Source organism: Lasioglossum baleicum, chromosome 11, assembly GCF_051020765.1.
Source record: "Lasioglossum baleicum chromosome 11, iyLasBale1, whole genome shotgun sequence".
Lineage (NCBI taxonomy): Eukaryota > Metazoa > Arthropoda > Insecta > Hymenoptera > Halictidae > Lasioglossum > Lasioglossum baleicum.
This window is the reverse complement of record NC_134939.1, coordinates 4,631,458-4,652,002: the sequence shown is the minus strand read 5'-3', so window position 1 is coordinate 4,652,002 and position 20,545 is coordinate 4,631,458. Positions and strand designations below refer to the sequence as shown.

The 20,545-nt window shown below is 36.5% G+C and overlaps 1 protein-coding gene across 4 annotated transcripts in view; it reads right to left on the bottom strand.

The window, feature by feature from the left end:
- LOC143213288 (uncharacterized) overlaps window positions 1-20,545 on the bottom strand; it is a 331,704-nt gene that overhangs the window by 254,635 nt on the left and 56,524 nt on the right. For 2 of the 4 annotated variants that reach the window (XM_076432999.1, XM_076432997.1), the window contains one exon: window positions 18,334-18,380. The exons of 1 other annotated variant lie outside the window; for it this stretch is intronic. The gene's annotated coding sequence lies outside the window, so the exon portion shown is untranslated. The remainder of the gene's footprint in view (window positions 1-18,333; window positions 18,381-20,545) is intronic. One more of the 4 variants, XM_076432998.1, reaches the window with a different exon arrangement.

Below are 20,545 nucleotides of genomic sequence, written 5' to 3'. Positions count from 1 at the left end.
TAAGTCCCTACTGCAAAGCCAGCGAACGTTTCGTAAAACTATCTAGTTTCAAAATATGTATCCTCGGTTATTCTACATTGGTAATGTGTCGAGCGCCCGATGACTTATGGATGAGAATGTTAGCGACTCAGAGCTCGGTACCTCTTCAGCTTGCACAGCGTGACCAACGCTAACGTGCGCGAAATACCTCGCGATCGGTGCGCTAAAATATTTATCTACACGAACCGCGGCATCGTTTTCGTCGGCGACGAAGACGTATCGACTTCCTCTCCGGCCCATCCGTTAGTGTCATTTCGAATCTTGAAGCATTCATAATATCTACGTTAGCATCGAATGATTGTCACTCGATACACGCGCATCTATCAGACCGGTACAAAGCGGAATCGCTGCGAGCCACGGTCGACCATCGATCTGCAGAATAGCCGCCGTTCCCGTCCCATCCTTTTACGTAACCCACGGACGAACATCTCGACCATTGGCTTTCTCGACTGCTCCTCCAGGAGACAGTTCGACGATTCGACGAGAGAGAAATTCATGAGAAAATACAGCTATCCTTTACTTTCGACGCATGCGTGACGCGTATTAGGTAATTATTAGACTGTGGATCTTCATGCAAAATAAAAAAGGTTTGCAACTATTATGGACAGCAGGAGTTGAATAAAAATTAATTTCATCTCTCAATCGATTTTGTACGATGAAAACGTCATAACCATATTCTTAGATTTTTCTTGGTAATAAAATATTGCAAACAAATTTACAGTGGTTGATATCAAAACCATAGATCACATAGTAGAAGAGAAAATTTTTTTTTATTTTCAACATTTTGTACTTTATATATTGCTACGCAATAAATACTATTTATTTACATGTAACTCACCGTATACATGAAGAGAACCATATCCAACTTCCAAAAGTAATAACTGGACTGCGGATTTTATTTATTTGTGACAAAAAACACAACCTATTAAAATTATTAATAGAAGAAATCAATTTTTGTGGAACGCCCACTTCTTGTAATAATTTTTATTTTGCATAAAGAGCCGCAGTCTCGTAATAACCTTCGTAAAAGAAGAGAAGAAATAACAATGTTTTCCAGAAGTTAAATACAGTGTTCCCGCGATTGATGTGACTTTCGGGTATGCGGATGATGTGATTTGTTTGTCCCCACTACTAGGGGGTTCCCCCTTGGGCGGTCGATCGCGTTACAAAGAAATTAAGGTATTAGGGTGTTTAAATTATGATACTCGCTGTATCATTCTCAGGTCCATACCTGAGATAATGCTATTCCATTAGCATTAATACAATAAAACAATTTCCCGCTTAGCACCGTTGTTTACTCAAGATCGTCGTTTACACTTGGAAAAGTTATCCAAGAAATCTATTGTCGGCACACACACACACGTAAAAAGACGTAGTATGTACCATTTCGTTTCCTGACACTCGATATCCCCGAGGTTCTCACAACAATCGCGGGAACACTGTACTATGGTATACGAATATTGCAACAGTTTAACACGTTCGCTGCCGAGCGACATTTTCAAAAACGGTTCCACCACGCCAACAAATTTTAAAATTAATTATAAAATAAAAATACAAAACATGTATTTATGGGAAAGATATTGAATTTAGATGATTTTTAATTGCTTTATTAATTATACGAGTTATATCGTAGTCGGTTTTTGCGATAAAATGTTTTATGACAGCCTAAACACAAACTTCGACCTACGAGATAACTCGTTGTTGGCAGCGAACGTGTTAAATAAAGCACAAATTGCAACACCTGTTGTGTTTACATTTTCGAGAAGCTCCATGAAGATAAATATGTACTGCAAAGGCTGCACGTTTGCGCGTGAAAATGAGAATTTGCATGAACATTCGCTGTTTAATTATTACATCAATGGAGAAGTTTCTGCGAAATCTACATCACAAGTCCAATGATCTGCACTCGCATGAACATCTGCAATAATTTTTCACGGTTACGTGAGTCGTTTCTTAGACCGTACGAAGACGATTATTTTTCGACTTGACTCAAGAAGACCAACATACTACGTATCCTCCCTTACGGTCGCTGACTTCTGCGCCGGAAAGAGAGAAAAGAGACAGCAGCAGCCGGGTTATGAATGGAAATATGTTAACGGTTCCAAACTTGGCATCGCTGCTCCGTCTGCTACTTGAATAAAGAACACTCGTATCTCGACCCCTCCTCGTTCATTATCGTTCACCCTACGCTGAACCGGATATTATAAACATAATAACTCGAACAGTGACTAAATTAACGGACGTTAATTAGGTAGTGAAACTTGGTTACGCTGGAACCTGATACGGCGAGTATTATTCAAGTATGTACGTAAGCTGCGTGAACAAAATTTAACGATTTCCTGTAATATTTACTTAACATTACTTTTGTCAAGCACATTGTCTTTTTCTTACTTTTACAATAATAAAACGATAATAGAATAAGAACAATAACAAATGGCGTTTTAGAAAGATCTCATTATCAACCTTACAAAAATAAAAGTGATGAGAAAGTACTACAATTCAGTATAATTTGATTGAGAATCTACAAAATAAAACTTTTACACACACCTAATATCTAGTTGAAGAAAAGACTGCTTTAAAAACTTACAGTGAGAAGAGTATCATAATTAAGATTTTCTTTACCGATTATAAACTGTAGCAATGACTGGGCGGGATATTTCGGTGACTGGACCAATTTTTCATAATTAATTTAAAAACAATGTTGGTCGAACTTTTACTAAACGGAGTGCATTGAGAAGCGATCCTGAGTTTATTAAAAAGAATACGATTACACTAGAACAGTAGTACCGATGACAGAAGTCATTTTAACTACGCTTATATTAAATTGCTGTGTTGTTGGTGTTATTGTTGTATGCGTCAAATCTTGTAATCGAATTTTAAACCTCTTAACATAGTCCAATCTTGCTGAAATTTTGTATACACACTTGCTTCCGATGACAATAAAAGTAGAAAATAAAATATACAAAAAAACTTTTTAAAAACCACGCTTATATCAAAATGCACTAAACAGGAGAAAATAATTTTTTTCTGGTTCTCCATAAAATATCCAGTTAAATCATCGAATCCAGTTAAACGATTAATAATAGTTTTTCCCAAAATTTTAAGCAATTAGATCAGAATTTCTTCTGTTATAAAATTAGTGTCGGAATAGTTAGGAGAATTTAATGTAAATTTAAATAAAATCATGACATTAGTGATTATAAAAATAAAAGCGTGGAGCGCTAAACTATATTGACGTAATTCATGGGCGCTCGACGATTTTATTTTTATAATCACTAATGTCATGATTTTATTTAAATTTATATTAAATTTTTCTATCTATTCCTGCACTAATTTTATAACAGAAGAAATTCTGAACTAATTGCTTAAACTTTTGGGGAAAAATATTATTTAACTGGATTCGGTATTTTATGGAGAACCAGTGTAAAAATTGTTTTCTCCTTTTTAGTGCATTTTAATATAAACGTGGTTTTTAAAAAGTTTTCTTTATTCAACTGTACGACTGCCGCGTAGGGCAGCCAGCCGCACATCAAAATTTGGACAAACATATTCATATGTATATCCGTAGTCCCTCTGAACAAAACAAAAAGGTTATCCAATGTAAATATCTGCCGCTGCATGACTATTGTAAAACCGTGGGAACTCAATTTGCAACATAAAACGGTTTTATATGCAGTCGGGGGATTGTGAATTTATAGAGAAAAACGAGTCAAAACAAAACCATTGGTTTCGAAAAGCCCCGGTGAAAAGTCGAGCTGGATTGAATCGATGGACAAATGATATCGATAAATACCGCGGGTTCGAAATGTGAGTAATCGTCTCGTTTATCGACACGAATCGCCATTAGGATTTGTCATTTCTTCGTCCTGTACGCATGCGGCTTCTTATCGCTTCGATTCTCCATCGCGGATTTTACGTTCGCAGCATCGGGGCGCTCGTTATTCCCGTCTGTTTGGTTGTTTTTCCTGCGTCGATCTCGATTATCGCGGCCCGTATCCTTCCTCTTTCTCCGGTCGCGCGCCTCCTTTCTCTCTCGAAATCATTCTCCGTGGAGCGAGAACCTCCGTTGCATCGCGAAAGTGTGTAACATGGCGTTCCGAGGCGCCACAAAAGGAAGAACAAACCGCGGCCACGGCGAAATGAGACAAGTGCGACCGCGGCCGGGAGCCGGGAGAAAACGAACGAACGAACCAACGAAAGGAAACTGCGATGGGGGAGCTTCGAGCTTCTGCATCCCAGCCACCACCGTTCAATCCTATCTCGACGCAATCGTTGCGATTCTATTACACCAGCAGGCTGAATTCACTGGAGAAAGTTCCGCTCCCTCCCCCGCCCTTTAGAAGGCATCATTTCGCAGATATGCAACATTTTTTCCCATTGGACCTCGCTAGTTACAGCCTAAGGATTAATCGATCGCTTTCTACTGTCAGGCATTTTTCGGAAAAAATAACTGTAGGAGAGACCGGGACTAAAAGTTCCAAGGATAAGTTGTTCCGATCATTATTTATAAAAATGGAGAAGAACGCGCGATTCGTTTCCAGTTGTTTTTATTATAAAAGCGGGTAAAGGCACTCTGTCGTCCATTTTTATGACGTCCGTGGTAATGTAGCGTGTGTTTTTAACGAAGGCTTAGTTACATACCAGGTAAGTAAATAGTAGAATAGAATTCATTTAACAAAAACAAATATGTAAACACTCAGAATATTAATAATTGCATTACGTACATTGTTCACAAATAAAACGTTCAAACAACAGGTGTCCGTAAGCCATGGTTTAAACACGAACGTCTTTCACGAGAAGTTACTTTATTCTATTTAAAACATCTCTATTTCGTGTAGGAATTATTAGTGACCCGAAGTACGTACACAGCAGCCAGGATATCAATCATATTGTTTGGCAATGTAGCCTCTTCGATTTGCAGCGATCTACGCTAATTCATCAACTGCGTAAAATTAAACTTTAATTACCCTTAAGTTTAGAAATATTAGTTGCCCGACCCAACATTCAATCTTGTTTTCTCATTTTTAATTTCTTAAAAAACTGTAAACTACGAATTTAATTTGTATGAATGAATGTGTATATAAATATGTACTGTAATTTATCTCAGTGCACCACAGAAATAGATCTCAGTTGAGATCTGAAATGCTTGAAATAAAAAATAACAAACAGGCGTCCGTAACATAACGGATGTCCAATATCCATAGAGCTCAAGTTCTCCTGCAATTATATTTAGAGTTCGTTCACGTGTATCGAGATTTTAAGATGTACCCTATTACCGATACATATTTGCCGTACTCGTTCTTACAAACCTGTATCTTTGCCATGAATCGAATAAACGATACTGGTATGAAACATGCAGCGTGAACGCGTCAAAGAATGAAATAAAAAAAAAGCTTTTTAAAAAGAAAAAACGCACTAGAAAGTATAAAATAATTTCCATTTAATTTATGTGAATACACACGAACTTAAATACAATACAATCTTTTCGGAGGCGGCGCAAAATTGAGAATTCTCGACACTGGAAATTACGAAAATCCTTAAATTCTTCTAAATACTAATATATTTATATTTAAATAATATATTTGCGCCGCCTCCGAAAAGATTGTATTGTATTTAACTTCGTGTGTATTCACATACATTAAATGGAAATTATTTTATACTTTTTAGTGCGTTTTTTCTTTTTCAAAAGTTTTTTTTTATTTCACACTTTTTTATACTTTTCGTGCGTTTTTTCGAAGTCGGTTTAATTTTTTTTCAGTTTTTTTTTATTTCACACTTTTTTTTATCTCTGTCAGCCGTCATATTCCAAATCGTAATTTATAAATATCTGAAAGCCGCAATCGATAACGGCAACGACGTCGCGTCGTTACTGTTCCTAATGTCTAACATTCAGCGGAGTTCACAACGGTATCACCACCCTACATTTTCGCAAATAAATTCGTATAATTAATAAAAAAATATAAAATTTTTTGCACGGACCATCCCGGGAACATACTCTACAAGATGCAAAAGGTTTCGTTCCGATTGGTCCATCCATCTCGGCGTAATCGGTGAACATACATAGAAAAAAAGCGAAAAAAAGGCACATACAGATCGAATTGAGTAACCTCCTCCTTTTTCGAAGTCGGTTAAAAATCAATAAGTAATCTGTGGAAAAGCGAAAACAATCGAATCAATATCTTGTTTCAGTTTTAATCAGCGCGGTTCGGCCAAGGCAGGCGATCGAACACGAAAAATTGCGTGTCTAACGTTGAAATCGATACGCGAAACAGGATACGAGAGCTGCGTCGCGTTTTTTCGAGTGCTCTTGCGACAAGAATGCGACACGACGTGCCACGATTTGACGTCATCCCGAGTCGGGACGTGTTATGTGTTATGTGGAACAGTCACGGCATTCATCCGACGATCCACACAGGGTGAATCCCGTCGGCTTATCAATAAAAGAAGCTTCGGGATCGTAGGCAAAATTCTCGATCGTTTCGCCGATCAGTAACTAGTGGTGTATAACCGAAAAAGCGATGATACTACGTAGAAATATACAAGGTGTCGCAACTTGATAATCCTGAATAAGTATTAGACGATACATTTGATGAAAATCGTAAAATGGCCTATCCCATACGGCACTTGCTTTTACATATATTGTATAGGTAGAGGCGTTTCGGAGATTTCAAGAATTTCGAGAATCAAAATGTAAGCAAAAATATATTGACCTCCAAATGTTCTAAATCTAATAGTTAACAAGATATTATCGAAATAATTTTCCATATATACCACATGTACATACTTACTAAAGTAAAGTCGCCAGGTTGTTGTCAGGTGCCTAACCGCTGCACTGCCGGCCAACGGCAGGGCGGCGATGATTGATCTCGGCTCGGGTATATCTCTGATAAAACTTGTTCATTTTTCATTATTTTTTATGGGACTTTCACGAACTTATTTCTGGCGTTTGTCTGATTAAAATAACACCAAACACGATATAATTTCAATTGTATTTAGTGGTTCAATCGACGATAAAAGTTTCAGGCGCAAGGATGGACAGCGTATGGGAAAGAAAGAGACGCGGACAGTTGCCGTCGCCGGCACAGTTCAAAGGCCTGCGTGTTCGCTGTCCTTCCTTGCGCCTTTCATTGTCGATTAAACCACTAAATACAGTTGAAATTATATAGTGTTTGACGTTATTTTAATAAGAAAAATGCCAGAAATAAGTTAGTGAAAGTCCCATAAAAAAATAATGAAAAATAAAGAAATTTTTGTACATTCTACGTTCGGCTTTCGTTTGAACTCTCGGCGCCGTCGACGCGTAGACGCAGTCATGAAAAAAATGTCGGTATACGATAATTTTCCGTGCAGAACACAGGCTGTTTGACAAGAATCGCGACTTTACTGTATCTGGAAATTAGTAGGTGCTTGCAGTGATACCCTTCAACTGGAATATGGCATTTGATTTCCATGTTTTGTAATTTTCATAAAATGTATCGTTTAATAGTTATTCGGGGTTATCAAGTTGGGACACCCTGTATATCGAAAATGTAGAATAAAATTTGTTCATACATCGTCTAAAATTCGACGGACACGTGTGCTATTGAGTAGGAATCGTCTGATGAGTCTGATCATGACCTACCGATTCTACTGTGCATATTCGACTTACTTTTTTCTATGTAGGGTCACCCCCTTCATGGTTGTATGTACCATTTCTTTTATCGTGTGGAAATGCCTTACGCATACCCCGGCCCCCCTGGGGGGATACCAGTTACCGATCACCCTGTATACAACGTGCGCGGGAAACCGCTGTGGTGCGTTTGCGAGTCGCTCGTCGAGCCGCGAACGAATTTCGAAAGCACGAGACGAAAACGCAAAATAAAAAAGGGAAAAAAGGTCTGAAAGCATTCAACAGTGCGTCAAAATAACGAGGAACGCTGAATGAGATCCTCATTGGATTTACTGGCGATCTTTCCCCGGTGTTTTAACGAGAACCTTCTCTATAGGAGTGTGTTCTTGTGCTCCTTTTCCTGCTTTCGGCGTTCGTTACCCGCGCCGCGTTACACTAACGTTTATTTCGTGCCATCCAGCGAGATTCGGGATGGGATTGACCATTTAACTATTAACTGCGTGCACGCGGACGCTTCGTTAAACTTAGTGCAAAAGGGAAATGTTTTTTACAAAATATTGTGGGATCAATGTCGTTATTTCGCATCTTAGTGTGTAACTTTGAATCCACAGGTGATCAATAGTCCGCCAATCTCTCTGCAGTTTATCATTTTCTACGTCAGTTAAAAAATTCCTCAATGTAAAAACCGAATAAAGCTGCTACTAGATCTCGTTATTAAATACAGTGACTCCCACTAATATTCGGACACTCTTAAAAACACCGTAACTTTTCAAATATTGGACTATGCGATTTGAACTTTTTTGGAAAGCTAGAGCAATTAGTTTACTACAGAATGTGAAAAGAAATTTTTTCAAAAATTGCATTTGACCGTAATTGTAGAGGAAATACTAAATGTTGCATTTTACAACTTTTTTATGCGGACCTATATTGAAATTTTGAAAAATATGGTTTGTAGATCTGTGTGGGTTATACAGAAAGTTTCATCGAAATCGTTTGATGCGGTGAAAAACGGCAGGCATTGAAAGATGTAGGAATCTTTAGATTTATTACAGTTAGAGGCTGTGAAAATCGTGAAAATCTGAAATTTTTACCATCTTTAAACGTTTGTAGCTCATTGCAACGTCGACCGATTTTGATGAAATTTTCAGAATATGTTTAATTGACACAGATCTACAAAACGCGTTTTTATAAATTTTCAATATAGGCCCACATAAAAGAGTTGTGAAATGGATCTTTTAGTATTTTCTCTACAATTCCGACCAATTGCAATTTTCGAAAAAATTTCTTTTCACATCCTGTAGTGAACTAAGTGTTCTAGCTTCCGAAAAAAGTTTGAATCGTACAGACCAATATTAAAAAGATTATCGCGTTTTTTAGAGCGCCCGAATATTAATGGGAGTCACTGTACCTAAAGATCCAGAGTCTAGTGATTAAATACTTAGAGCCACTTGTATAAATTAACGAATGAACGTTAAAAGTCTTAGCTACTCTGAATTCTTGTTATTTTTATCAAGTATTTCGTGGAGTTTTACAATGCAAATATATTTTTATTAGGTAAATATTCCGCGTCTGATCGGGAAAATTTGACTGCCCTCTCTTTCAATTAACGCAGACAATTTTTAGTTTACATAAAGATTCGCAGTACTAGTACCATGTACTGCATGAAATTTATAGCTTTTAACGTACAGTACAATTATTTCAAGTACAAAAAGAATTATAACATTACAGTCAAGCGTGTAAAAATAATAAAAAGATTAAATAGTCCAATGAAATCAAAGTGAAATTTTATTAACGTGTTTGTTTCACTTTACTCAACTCGACCGTGTCCGTTATAATTAAACTGTGAGCTTTTACGCGAAGTAAACATTGCCCGCGTTAATTGCAACATAAAAGAGCTACATAGACATTTATTTATTTTCTTAATAATTGTATACAGTTAAAAATGATAAAGCAGTATTTTCAAATTCTTTAAATATTTTTCTGTTTTGCGTTTGATCTACTCATTTTTATGATAAATACATACAATGCGCTGTTTATTTATACCTGCATAAAATCCACAATGTCACCGGTTATAAAAATTGATCGAACTACAATGGATGTCGAATGAATTGTGCTTCGTGGAAATATTTAAACGCTGATTCCGGAAAAGGGAGTGTGAATTGTTCTCTCATGAAATGAAATTTTCTGTTGGGGGAGTAATATCGATGATGTTTTAATAGCCTAGAAAAAACGTGTTCCGTTTCATCGGTTTAAAAACAGTTTCACCCGAGGGCGCAGACAATATAGAGTTTCGCAAAATTGACGTATATTAACAATTGGTTGGCCTTGTGGCTGTTATCAATTTCAATTACTCCAATCGAGCCCGACAACGCATATCGATGCTCCTCCATTTTGCAGAACGCAACGAAGATTGATTCGCCACTGATTCTGTTATGCACTCAGCTACATTACATCTATGTGATAGGAGACTCGTGAAGATATTGCCGAGGATATGAAGAAAATAAGATTTGAGAGAAAGCAGGAAATATGGCAATCAATCTGTGAACACCGGCGATCGATCGTGTCTCTTACATGCTGCTATCTTTGGATTTCCGAGGGAGATTTCTTTCTCTAAAGTGTCGATTGCAAAATTAAATTTAGCCATGCGTAAATATGCGGAGCTTTACGTAAAGTTCATTCACACAAGTGAATTTACATAAATTCACTTTTCTATAACTTACAAGGGATGTGATCGAACCCTCAAATTCAAAAATTGTGAAACTTCGCACACAAATAAACTAAGTTAAATACACTAACAAGCATAGCTGATTCAACACACTTTAAATCAGAATAACTTTTGTATGAATGGACCAAACGACTTCAATTTCTCTGTACGGCTAGAAGAATTAGTTTAGTAAATGACGTCTAAAAAATATTTTGGAAAAATGCATTTGGTCAGAATTGCGAAAAAAAATAGTTTTGATCGTTTATAGCTCGTGAACCAATGAACCAATTTCAATGAAATGTTCAGAGCGTATATAATTTATACGAGCTGATCAAACACATCTTTTAAATTTTCGTTATTGGCCCAGCTAAAAAAGTAGTATGAATCAATTTTTACTATTTTTTTTCGCAATTCCGAGCAAATGCATTTTTTCAAAAAAAAATATTTACTTCTAGCCTTACAGAGAAATTGAAGTCGTTTAGTGCATTCATACAAAAGTTATTCTGATTTAAAGTGTGTTGAATCAGTTATGCTCCTTACTGTACGTGATAAATACGAAAATAGCAACTGTGTTTTCTACATATAAACATATTGGAATAAATGTTAAAATCTTATACAAAATATAATAATTAACAAATAATTTACTTATAAAATAATCGACTACTTCGAGTAGCAAATATTAAAATAATTCCTTTTCCTGAAACATTACTATTAACCAATATTAACTAGAGCAATCCAATAATGATTGGAATCATAAATCAATAATATTTAATCTAATTTATTAGACAGCGGACTTTATGCATGTATGACAAGAATGAGAAGTACTTGAAGCATGAAACAATAGAATGATAAAAAGAATTTAAGATTATCGATTATTAATTCGTTAGAATTATTGAAGGAAGGGACAAATTTTTCTTGGATTCTTCTTGAAGTTCAATAAAAACTCTTTCTAAACTGTATGGAACATATTGCAAAAAACAACATAAACAACTACTACGAACGTACAAAGTTAGGTGTGTGGTTACAAAATATGTACAAAGTTCACCGATAAGAAAAAATTCCCATAGAATTGTAAATCGTGCGACGTGCACGTTCACTAATCGCACGAATGAGCAACTGGTGAATGAATAATTGTGACGATACGCTGTGTATCCTTGTGTACAATCGAAGGAACTCATCAGTATCTTTCACCGATGCTGAATGAGTGAATTCTTTGTTCGCGCGTCGAAGTTCGTTCTGGTCAATGACGAATTTCTAGGAGAAATCGTTATCTGCAGGCGTAAACGGGGAAAAACTGACGTTATAATTATACCAAACGATTAATTACATCGTGAGACTTTGCCAGTAAACATATTGAAGGATCGGTCTCCTCGATTTTTCATTAATTAATTTTGCCGAGTGTTGTTACCAGGCGGTAAACGTTGGCTCAGCTAGTAATTAAATATATGTATATGCGGTTCTTTTGTCGACGATTTAATGAAATTGCAAGATAAAAGAAAACGTGTGTATCGATCTTTCCATCACATGAAACTTTACACAATCACGAATACGTGTATACAATGGGTGTAAGAAGTATTCGTACGCCCTTTGAAATAGGATAACTTTTTTTATAATTGTACCAAACAACCTGATTTTTTATAATCAATTAGAAGCATTGGGTCTTTGAACTGTGCCGGCGACGGCGACTGTTCGCGTCTCTTTCTTTCCCATACGCTGTCCTTCCTTGCGCGCGAAACTTTCATCGTCGATTGGACCACTAAATACAGTTGAAATTATATCGTGTTTGGTGTTATCTTAATCCGAAAAACGCCAGAAATAAGTTGGTGGAAGTCCCATAAAAAAATAATGAAAAATAAAGAAGTTTTACCCGAGATATATCCGGGCCGAGATCAATCATCGCCGCCCTGCGGCGTTGGCCGGCAGTGGAGTGGGTAGGCGCACCTGACAACTATCGCGACTTTACTGTATGTATACAGGGGAAGGCACCAGAGACACCGAAAATATCTCCGTTGTTTTTATTAGGTTGGCAAGAAAGTAATTTCGATATTTTAAGGTGAAACATAGATCCCAAATTTTTTAGCCCAGCAATTAATTTTAAAGAGAGAATAAGATATTCTCGCTCTTGCTCGATGACCTTTTGCCAAACAGAATAAATAAGAAAATATTTTATTGATTAAAGTTCATCGCTGCATAAAGAAATTCGGTTTTATTTCACTTTAAAATACCGAAATTACTTTCTTGCCAACCCAATAGTAATATGTATAAGAAAATGTTTCAGGCAGAAAGTTTTTCGGTTCAGTGGGGCAGTAGGAAAATGTGGGTTCAGTAGCAAAAATAAAATATGGTGTGATCGGATTGGTTAAAAAAAAAATGGTGAGTATTGATACAAATCTAAATAAGTGTTTTATGAAATTTTTTTTATAGAACTATTGTGTGATTATATGTGGCAACATTGACCTACAAGCCAGATGGAGCATCTCAGATGAAAAACATTATTTTTCCTGGCTTAAGCACTATCATATTAGCCTACAACAAATTTTCAGATTTTTAGCTCGATCTAAAATATTTTTGATCCGGAGAGGGTTAACTCTGTAGTCGATTTGAAATTTTTCCGTGCGTCAAAGTGATCGATAGCACAAGCATAGTCTTGGACAAAGGCATTTGGCATGCGTTCGCAGCAACGGGAGAATTTTCACGGTTTCGTCGAAAAAATGATTGCTCGGTTAAATGGTTGATCGGTATCATTGGCTTGTTTCCGTGCGCACGCGGAAAGGGTCAATGGTCTACAGTCTACAGTCTACGGGAAAGAGTTTTCTCTCGCAGCCATGACTTTGTGGCCGCGTTCAAAGCCGGCGGTAACGCTCGCGCTCGTCACGCAACGCGAACGAGAACGAGAACATTCGTGCAAACGCACCGCGTGCAACGCGTGCACCGCTTGCACCGCATGCACCGTTTGCATCGCGAACAACCTGAAGTGAGAACCAAGAGAAACAGAAGCTGGTCGAGGGTGTAGCCGCGGGGCGGCGGGGGTGGGAACCGAGGCGGAGGATTTCAAACGCAACTGTATAAGCAGACGTTGATACAGAGCCTAATAGAAATATTGATTTCAGGGTCGATGTACCTTGCGGCGTTACTCTGTTCGGTGCGTGTCTCACTTCTTAAAGAACATCGATACCGGCTCCTAATTATAGAGCACCACCGAGACTCTCAGTTTCTCTGAAATCTTCGTTTCCACCTGGATGCACTTTCGGTTCGTTTGAACAGTTTGAACCCCCCGCCCGGTGAATCGCTCGCTTTTCAATTTTCGACTGCTTTGGCGTAGTCGCATTAGTTTCAACGTGTGCGTACCTTTGGGGATTATCACAATTTGACTATTCGGTGGTTACGGAGTTGCCGAGAAATTGATATGGTAACGAGGATTATTATTAAATTGCGGATATTTGATTTATATTTTTATAGTAACGAAAATCTAAAGCGAAACTGAATTTATTGTACTAATTTTGTTTGATTGGAAGTTTGATTGGCTGGTACAGCAAGGAATTTTATCGAATTTTTTGTACCCTTCAACTTTGAAGGTTTTTAGAAACTGTAGTACAACTTCAGTGAACTAAAGTGATCTTTTTAAATTGATTTGATTTAAACTTTTATTTAATTTTAACTTTTTGATTTGATTTAAAAAGTCGGATTTAAGTCAATCATTATTTTTGCAGATGCTTGGGTTCTGCAGCAATCAAAATGTATATGTATGTACAGAAAATACATAGGTATATGTAGATATAGAAAAAAATTTTATAGGTAGCCATATCCATTAAACCTTGCTTCAGCTAATTTTCATTTATTTTGAAGAGTACAAAAATCATTTAAAAACAAAAACATGGAGGTATCAGAACTTCGAAATTTGTATGCAAAGAATTTGTGTAAGAACGTCAAGATTAAATTTGTTTCGCTTTGTCACTACTTTTGTCATAATAATATATGTTCGAGTTAACAAATTCATTGAATCATTTCCTAAAAGAAAGTTTTAATAATTTCAGAATAGAAAATCCGAGATCGATCATTTGACCGGCGCTGGTGACGAGAACATAGTCCTCGATGGAATATCGTGAGAAGCAAGTTTTCGAAGTTGAAGAAACGGTCCGGTCGGTGGGACGTTCACCATGCTGATTGCGACGAGGCCCGTAAAAAGGGCAACCGGAATAGGATATCGAACGGATGTGTAACGTCAAGTCCTCGGCAAAGCGATCGAAATTCTATATTTAGATGTAGAAACTGTCAGTGCTCTAAGTACGGTTGCCCACGTACGGCACAGCTAGCTATTCCCGTATTCTAGCCTCCTCGTTCGGTCGGCCTGTTCGTTTTTCGTCTGCGCCCTGTCCTCGCCTCGCTGACGGACTCTCATTCCTTTTGCACGAGTCCTTTCGAGGTGACGCTTTCAGCGAACGATGAAATTCACGCGCGCAATGATACAGGAGGAACACGTCGGAACTGTTCCTCTATAATTTCTAGTTATAGCACCTCGTAACGACCCACGTGGTCTTCTAAGATTCCAGGTTCTCCTGAAAGAGCGAGACGAAACTGGACACGTTTATTACGCCGTTCAAATATTGACCACCCCCCCCCCCCGTTCTCGTGGTGCTAGCAATCGAAAATTCGTCAAAATATTTTTCGGAGATAGATCGTCTTTATTTCGGGTTTAGTTTAACTGGGTTACATTCCCCATCGAAACAAAAATCCTCTGCACATATGAAACTTCAATTTTCTTGTTTCAGAGAACTAAAATGAGCTACACAAAAGCAAAAACTTATTAAAAATCCGATTTCATCATTTATCATTAGATTGCGGATTTTTATGCAAAATAAAAATCGTTTGCATTTAGGTAAGCAATTTATGTAATACACTCCTCAAAAGAATTGAGGGATCACTTGTGCGAACCCGAAAAATTGGTCCCAGTTTACGCGATCATAACTCCGTCAAAAATAGCCGTATCGATATCGTTAAACAATGGTTTGAAAGCCTGAAACCTCTAATTTCAGATGCACTGTTTCAAATTGTTGCTATGTTGGTTTTTTACAAAGTTATAGCGAGATGAAGACAACATTGACGGTTAAAAAAAATTTGGTGCAACTTTGGAACATTGAAGCATACTTTCAGAAAAACCTGGTATATCGAAATGTTAATGAAATTGAAAAAACAAAAGGAGTGCCTTGAAGGGAAAGAAACGCTCTTTCTATTGCTTTTTTGCACAAGATTCTACGATAATTTTTTCGCTTTCTGGAGCCAGTTGAAGTTAAAAAGCCCATATTTACTTCAATGTTGAATGACTCGAATAAAAAAAATCGCACAATATTCAACAACCACACAATTTACGCAGGAAAGATAGCCCTTCCAAATAATATTAACGCGATTTATAAACAAAATTTGTTGCTCCCCGTGTGATGTTCCAAAGTTGCACCAAATTTTTTTTAACCGTCAATGTTGTCTTCATCTCGCTATAACTTTGTAAAAAACCAACATAGCAACAATTTGAAACAGTGCATCTGAAATTAGAGGTTTCAGGCTTTCAAACCATTCTTTAACGATATCGATACGGCAATGTTTGACTAAGTTGTGATCACGTAAAGTGGGACCAATTTTTCGGGTTCGCACAAGTGATCCCTCAATTCTTTTGAGAAGTGATTTTGCTAGAAATCAGAACAATTCATCATTTAATTAATACCTTTTAAAAGTGTCGTCACTTCCTATACCATATTTGTCTAATATACACACTATAAAATATTCTACTCATTAATATTATTTATATACGCCCAAATAATTCATTCAACAATTCTGATCGAATATTTTCTACCAGGGGTAAGCTGTGAATGTTTTCTTATAAAGTCTCAGTCAAATTTTTATTTATCCCATGAATTCAGAGCCTTTTATATTAACTTTGTTCTTAATTACCGCCCGTGAGTCACGTAACTGTACCACCTAAATTTATTCATGACTAGCTTATTCAATATTATTGGACTGCGGATCTTTATGCAAAATAAAAATTGTTTGCATTAATTGTAAGACATAGGAAACACAAAGGAATCTATTTATTAACGGTTTTATTAAATTGTAAGAAGTGTATTGCTCTACTCTTAAATTCTTGTAATATTTTAATTGTTCGAAATTACAACCGTTTTTGCCATAAGTGTATCAAATCCGCAGTCAATTTATCATGCAAGTGTACACTCTTTGTTTGCGGCAAGACTTTACATTTAGATTCCAATTTGTGGTGTACTTTTTACTTTTTTTAAAAGCGTTGTGAAGTTCCGTTAAAAAGTGAAACTTGGATCAATTTACATTCATATGTGAATTGCGGCTTATTCAGAAGATGACTAGCTGATAGGATGCAATTACAGAAATTGCGCTTCCCTTGTTCTGCTTTAGTCATTATGTGGGAATGCGTAAGTCCGTTCTGCAACCTCGTGCGTGTTCTCGCTTTGCTACTATGTTTCTGAATACGTGTATGATTGAGGTATGAAAACCCTTATGCGAACTGACATTTGTTGGATTTTCATAGTGTTGAGCAAACGTAATATAATATTGCTGATACCATTAGAAAGTTCAGTCTCCTTTGTTTATGTAATGCGATTATACTTTTCGTTTAAGCATATCCACGGAAAAGGCTGTGGAAGGTTGCAGACTTTTGGTCTGGACAAATTGAGGGGAGTTGGAAGAAATATTAACAATTTCAGCTTTTATAACCTACGTACATAAACTTAGAAGTACAGCATCAAATGCAGACGGGTGCATCTGTGATATTCATGACGAAAAGTTTATGTACTAAGAGACAGCATAAAAATAGTTGAACCATTTCGGAATGGTAATAAACCGCTGGAGAATAAGTCACTTTTGAAATATGTATCTGCAGTCGTAGATAAGGAATTGTCTAAGTGCACAGATTCAGTCTGGATAACAGGTTTGCTGAAGCGACTGTACTATTACATATAATTCATGACTCACAAGAATAATTACAATCATTTCAACATGTTAAGAACAATATTAATACGTAATTAATTTGTTGTTTCACGATCGTAAATATTTGATCACATCGTAAATATCTGTCGGGTATGGCATTTCGTCAATTCGAATTTACCGCCAAGAATCGATTCAATAACTTGTCGATCACTGTGTCTGATTGGCTGAATGTCAAATGCGTCGTTCCAATATTTGTGTGGTTGTTCTTCATAACGGTCGTTAGATCAATTCAATTTAGACCAGCATGGAATTCTGTTCTATTAGTTCAAGCTTCTAAAATTCTTTATACATAGCAAGTAGGTGTCTTAAGGGTTCATTTTATAAACAGTGTTCCTTTCCGTGTTAAATACCAATGATATTAATTCAGTATATATTTTCAGACGCATTTCTCTTGAAAATGATCCAAATCCGGATCGAAACGTAGAGGTTAACTTTTGCTTTGCTTTGTCTTTTCTTTTGATCGAAACTGTGCGCTGTGAGCATATTTACTCTTATTAATACGTAATACACGTTTCTCCGACAACAGTTAGAATAAAAATATGTATGAAAGTCTAAGATATAAATTTATCTTTACTATAGGAAATTATAGTGATATTATAAGTGAAATAATAAGATCTCCAAATGAGATATTATACAGTAAACAGATAATTATTCAGATTTCTACAAAAATGTACCCTTTGATAAAACATATTTTGATAATCTCGATCTCATATCGTTCTTGTTTATTAATAAATGCATTCCTCGTTAAATTGCTCAATGAATAAAAATTGTTTAAATAATTAAGAACTGAAAATGTTTTAGTAGAATTCCATATAATAATATTATATGAACATAAAAATTGAAAATGTTTTAAAAGAATTAAATTTAACCAAACTAAAAAGTGAATAGTAAATTTTAAAAAAGTATAATCTAACCTATTTTCATTTCTATTCATCTTGTAAAAATTTAAATAAGCTTATGTATATTTCCTTACATGAATACTTGTTGCTACCTTTTCGTCCTTCGGTTTTCCCCGTATATCTGGAACATGAAAAGTTGATGACTAATATAGTAAACATAAGGGAATTGATAACATGAAAATTTAAAAATTGGCTATAGCTTTCTATCCGTTAACGCTATCATTATACTTTCTGCACCGAAAATGTAACTGGCAACTATACCTTTCCAACGGTATACATTCGTTGCGTAACTCTATTTTATTATCCTATTTTAAAGTTAAAAAACAAACTTACTCTTTGCTAGACTTTGGCAAAAATGCAATTTTTGTCAAACAAAGATAAACAGGTTAGTAAAATCCAATTTGAGGGTAAACTTTCCTTTACCCGACTCAAAATTTGTTCCTTTCTCCCATAAATGATTCTGTATTTGGTATGTAATCCAGTAAAGTACCCGGGGCGGCTGCAGTCGAAGTTTCGATCATGTAAGGTCAATGGTTCAGGAGTTATGGTTGCATAAGTTTTGCATTTTTCAGTGTTTTGACAGGCAAGGGCGCCGCCATATTGGTTTGTAGTGACAATCGCGGTTCTGCTCGGTAAGCGGCGCGCGATCGTCACTACAAATCAATATGGCGCCGCCATTACCTATCAAAAACACTGAAAAATGCTCAACTTCAAACAACCATAACTCCTGAACGATTGATCCTACAGAATCGAAACTTCAATCTGCAGCTGCCCTGTTTTATAGAAGGAAGGCACAAATTTTGAGTCCGGTAAACTAAAGAGTAGCCCAATTTGATTTTGCGAAACCAGTCTATATGTAGAAAGAAGTTTCAGTTGCAATGCGAAAACAAATAAAAATCCTTAATGTGTGCTATAATTTTGTCCCGCGTTAAATACGGATGCGAAAAGCGCAGATCACCCACAAGCGCAACAACTCGGTAATGACCACTGAATAATAGCCGTCTATAAAAGTGCAACCAAATTACGATCCAATAAAACCGCCATTACCGGGCGCAACGACCAGCTACGCGCATTAAATCCGCAACAGCCGTAGCTGAAATAAAAGAATTCCTAATTGAACCGACATTTACAAAGGTTTAGTGCTCATGCGAGTATCGATACTTGATCGAGTTCGCGTTGTTACCGTTATAAAACAGAACTTCGCGGATTCGTCGATTTCAGGACACCGCACAGTGGTGCCGAACGCGAATCTAGCTGAATAAAAATCAAAAATCACATTTTCACAGAAAAGCGAGAAACTTGTTGGATCTTCGTTAAAGCAGGTGGAAAATGAGCTTTTACGGGTGTCAAACCATTGCACGCGCCAGTCGTGTTTCAAGCGTTCCGAAAGAACATCGCCTACGATTTTTTACGTGCCTATTTTACTTTGTTGGATATGGATAATTCTAAGAAAGCTATGTACCTATATATTTCACAGAAAAACCAATAATATCTACGTAAATAATTGAGTTCTGTATCATTATTTGTAAGGTATTATATTTTCTGTCTTAGCAAGTTGCTTTACCTTTTGGTAGAGCCACAAAAAAAGCTTCGCGATCCTTTGTCATAATTTCACTCTCAAATCGTAGATTACAGATGGCAGAACCATTTTACAAAAAATTATCGTCGGCCTGCGTCAACCTCCTGTGTGTTTTACATTTTAGTGGCGCCTGCTGAAATTTCTTGCGCGGAGCTATTTCATGTTTGGCGCAGTGAGGCGAACGTTGCTAAAAGAAGTGCTTGTGTATATAATTATGTAGTGCACTATTTTAATTTAAAAGACAGTAGTGCTGATGAAAAGGAGTGTATTGGAAAAGTGTGTGATAGACTTTGCGTAAATTTAAAGAACAGGTGGCAGAAAAGTAGTGTAACTCAATTCCTAAAAAAAATGAACAGTGGTTGGACATTAAAGTGCAGTTTCCAAATAAAAGTATACAGACAGTAGATGCAGAATATTCTGGTAGAGGACGTCCAATGAAACAATTTGATGAATCTTCTGACAAAAGCAAGAAAAGAAGGATCGATACATTTGTGAAGGATATTAGCAGCGAAGAAACGTAAACACTTGAGATGAAATGATGTTTTTAAAATACTTAAACAAATACAAAATGATGTTATATGTGATTTGAAAACGTTGCGGGATCTCATTAAACATTATAAATAATTTTGGCCAGCTAAATCAATGAAAAGTTTCGGTTCGGAAGCTTTTCGGTGCACATGCCCCATTGTCACCACGTTATTTTGAAC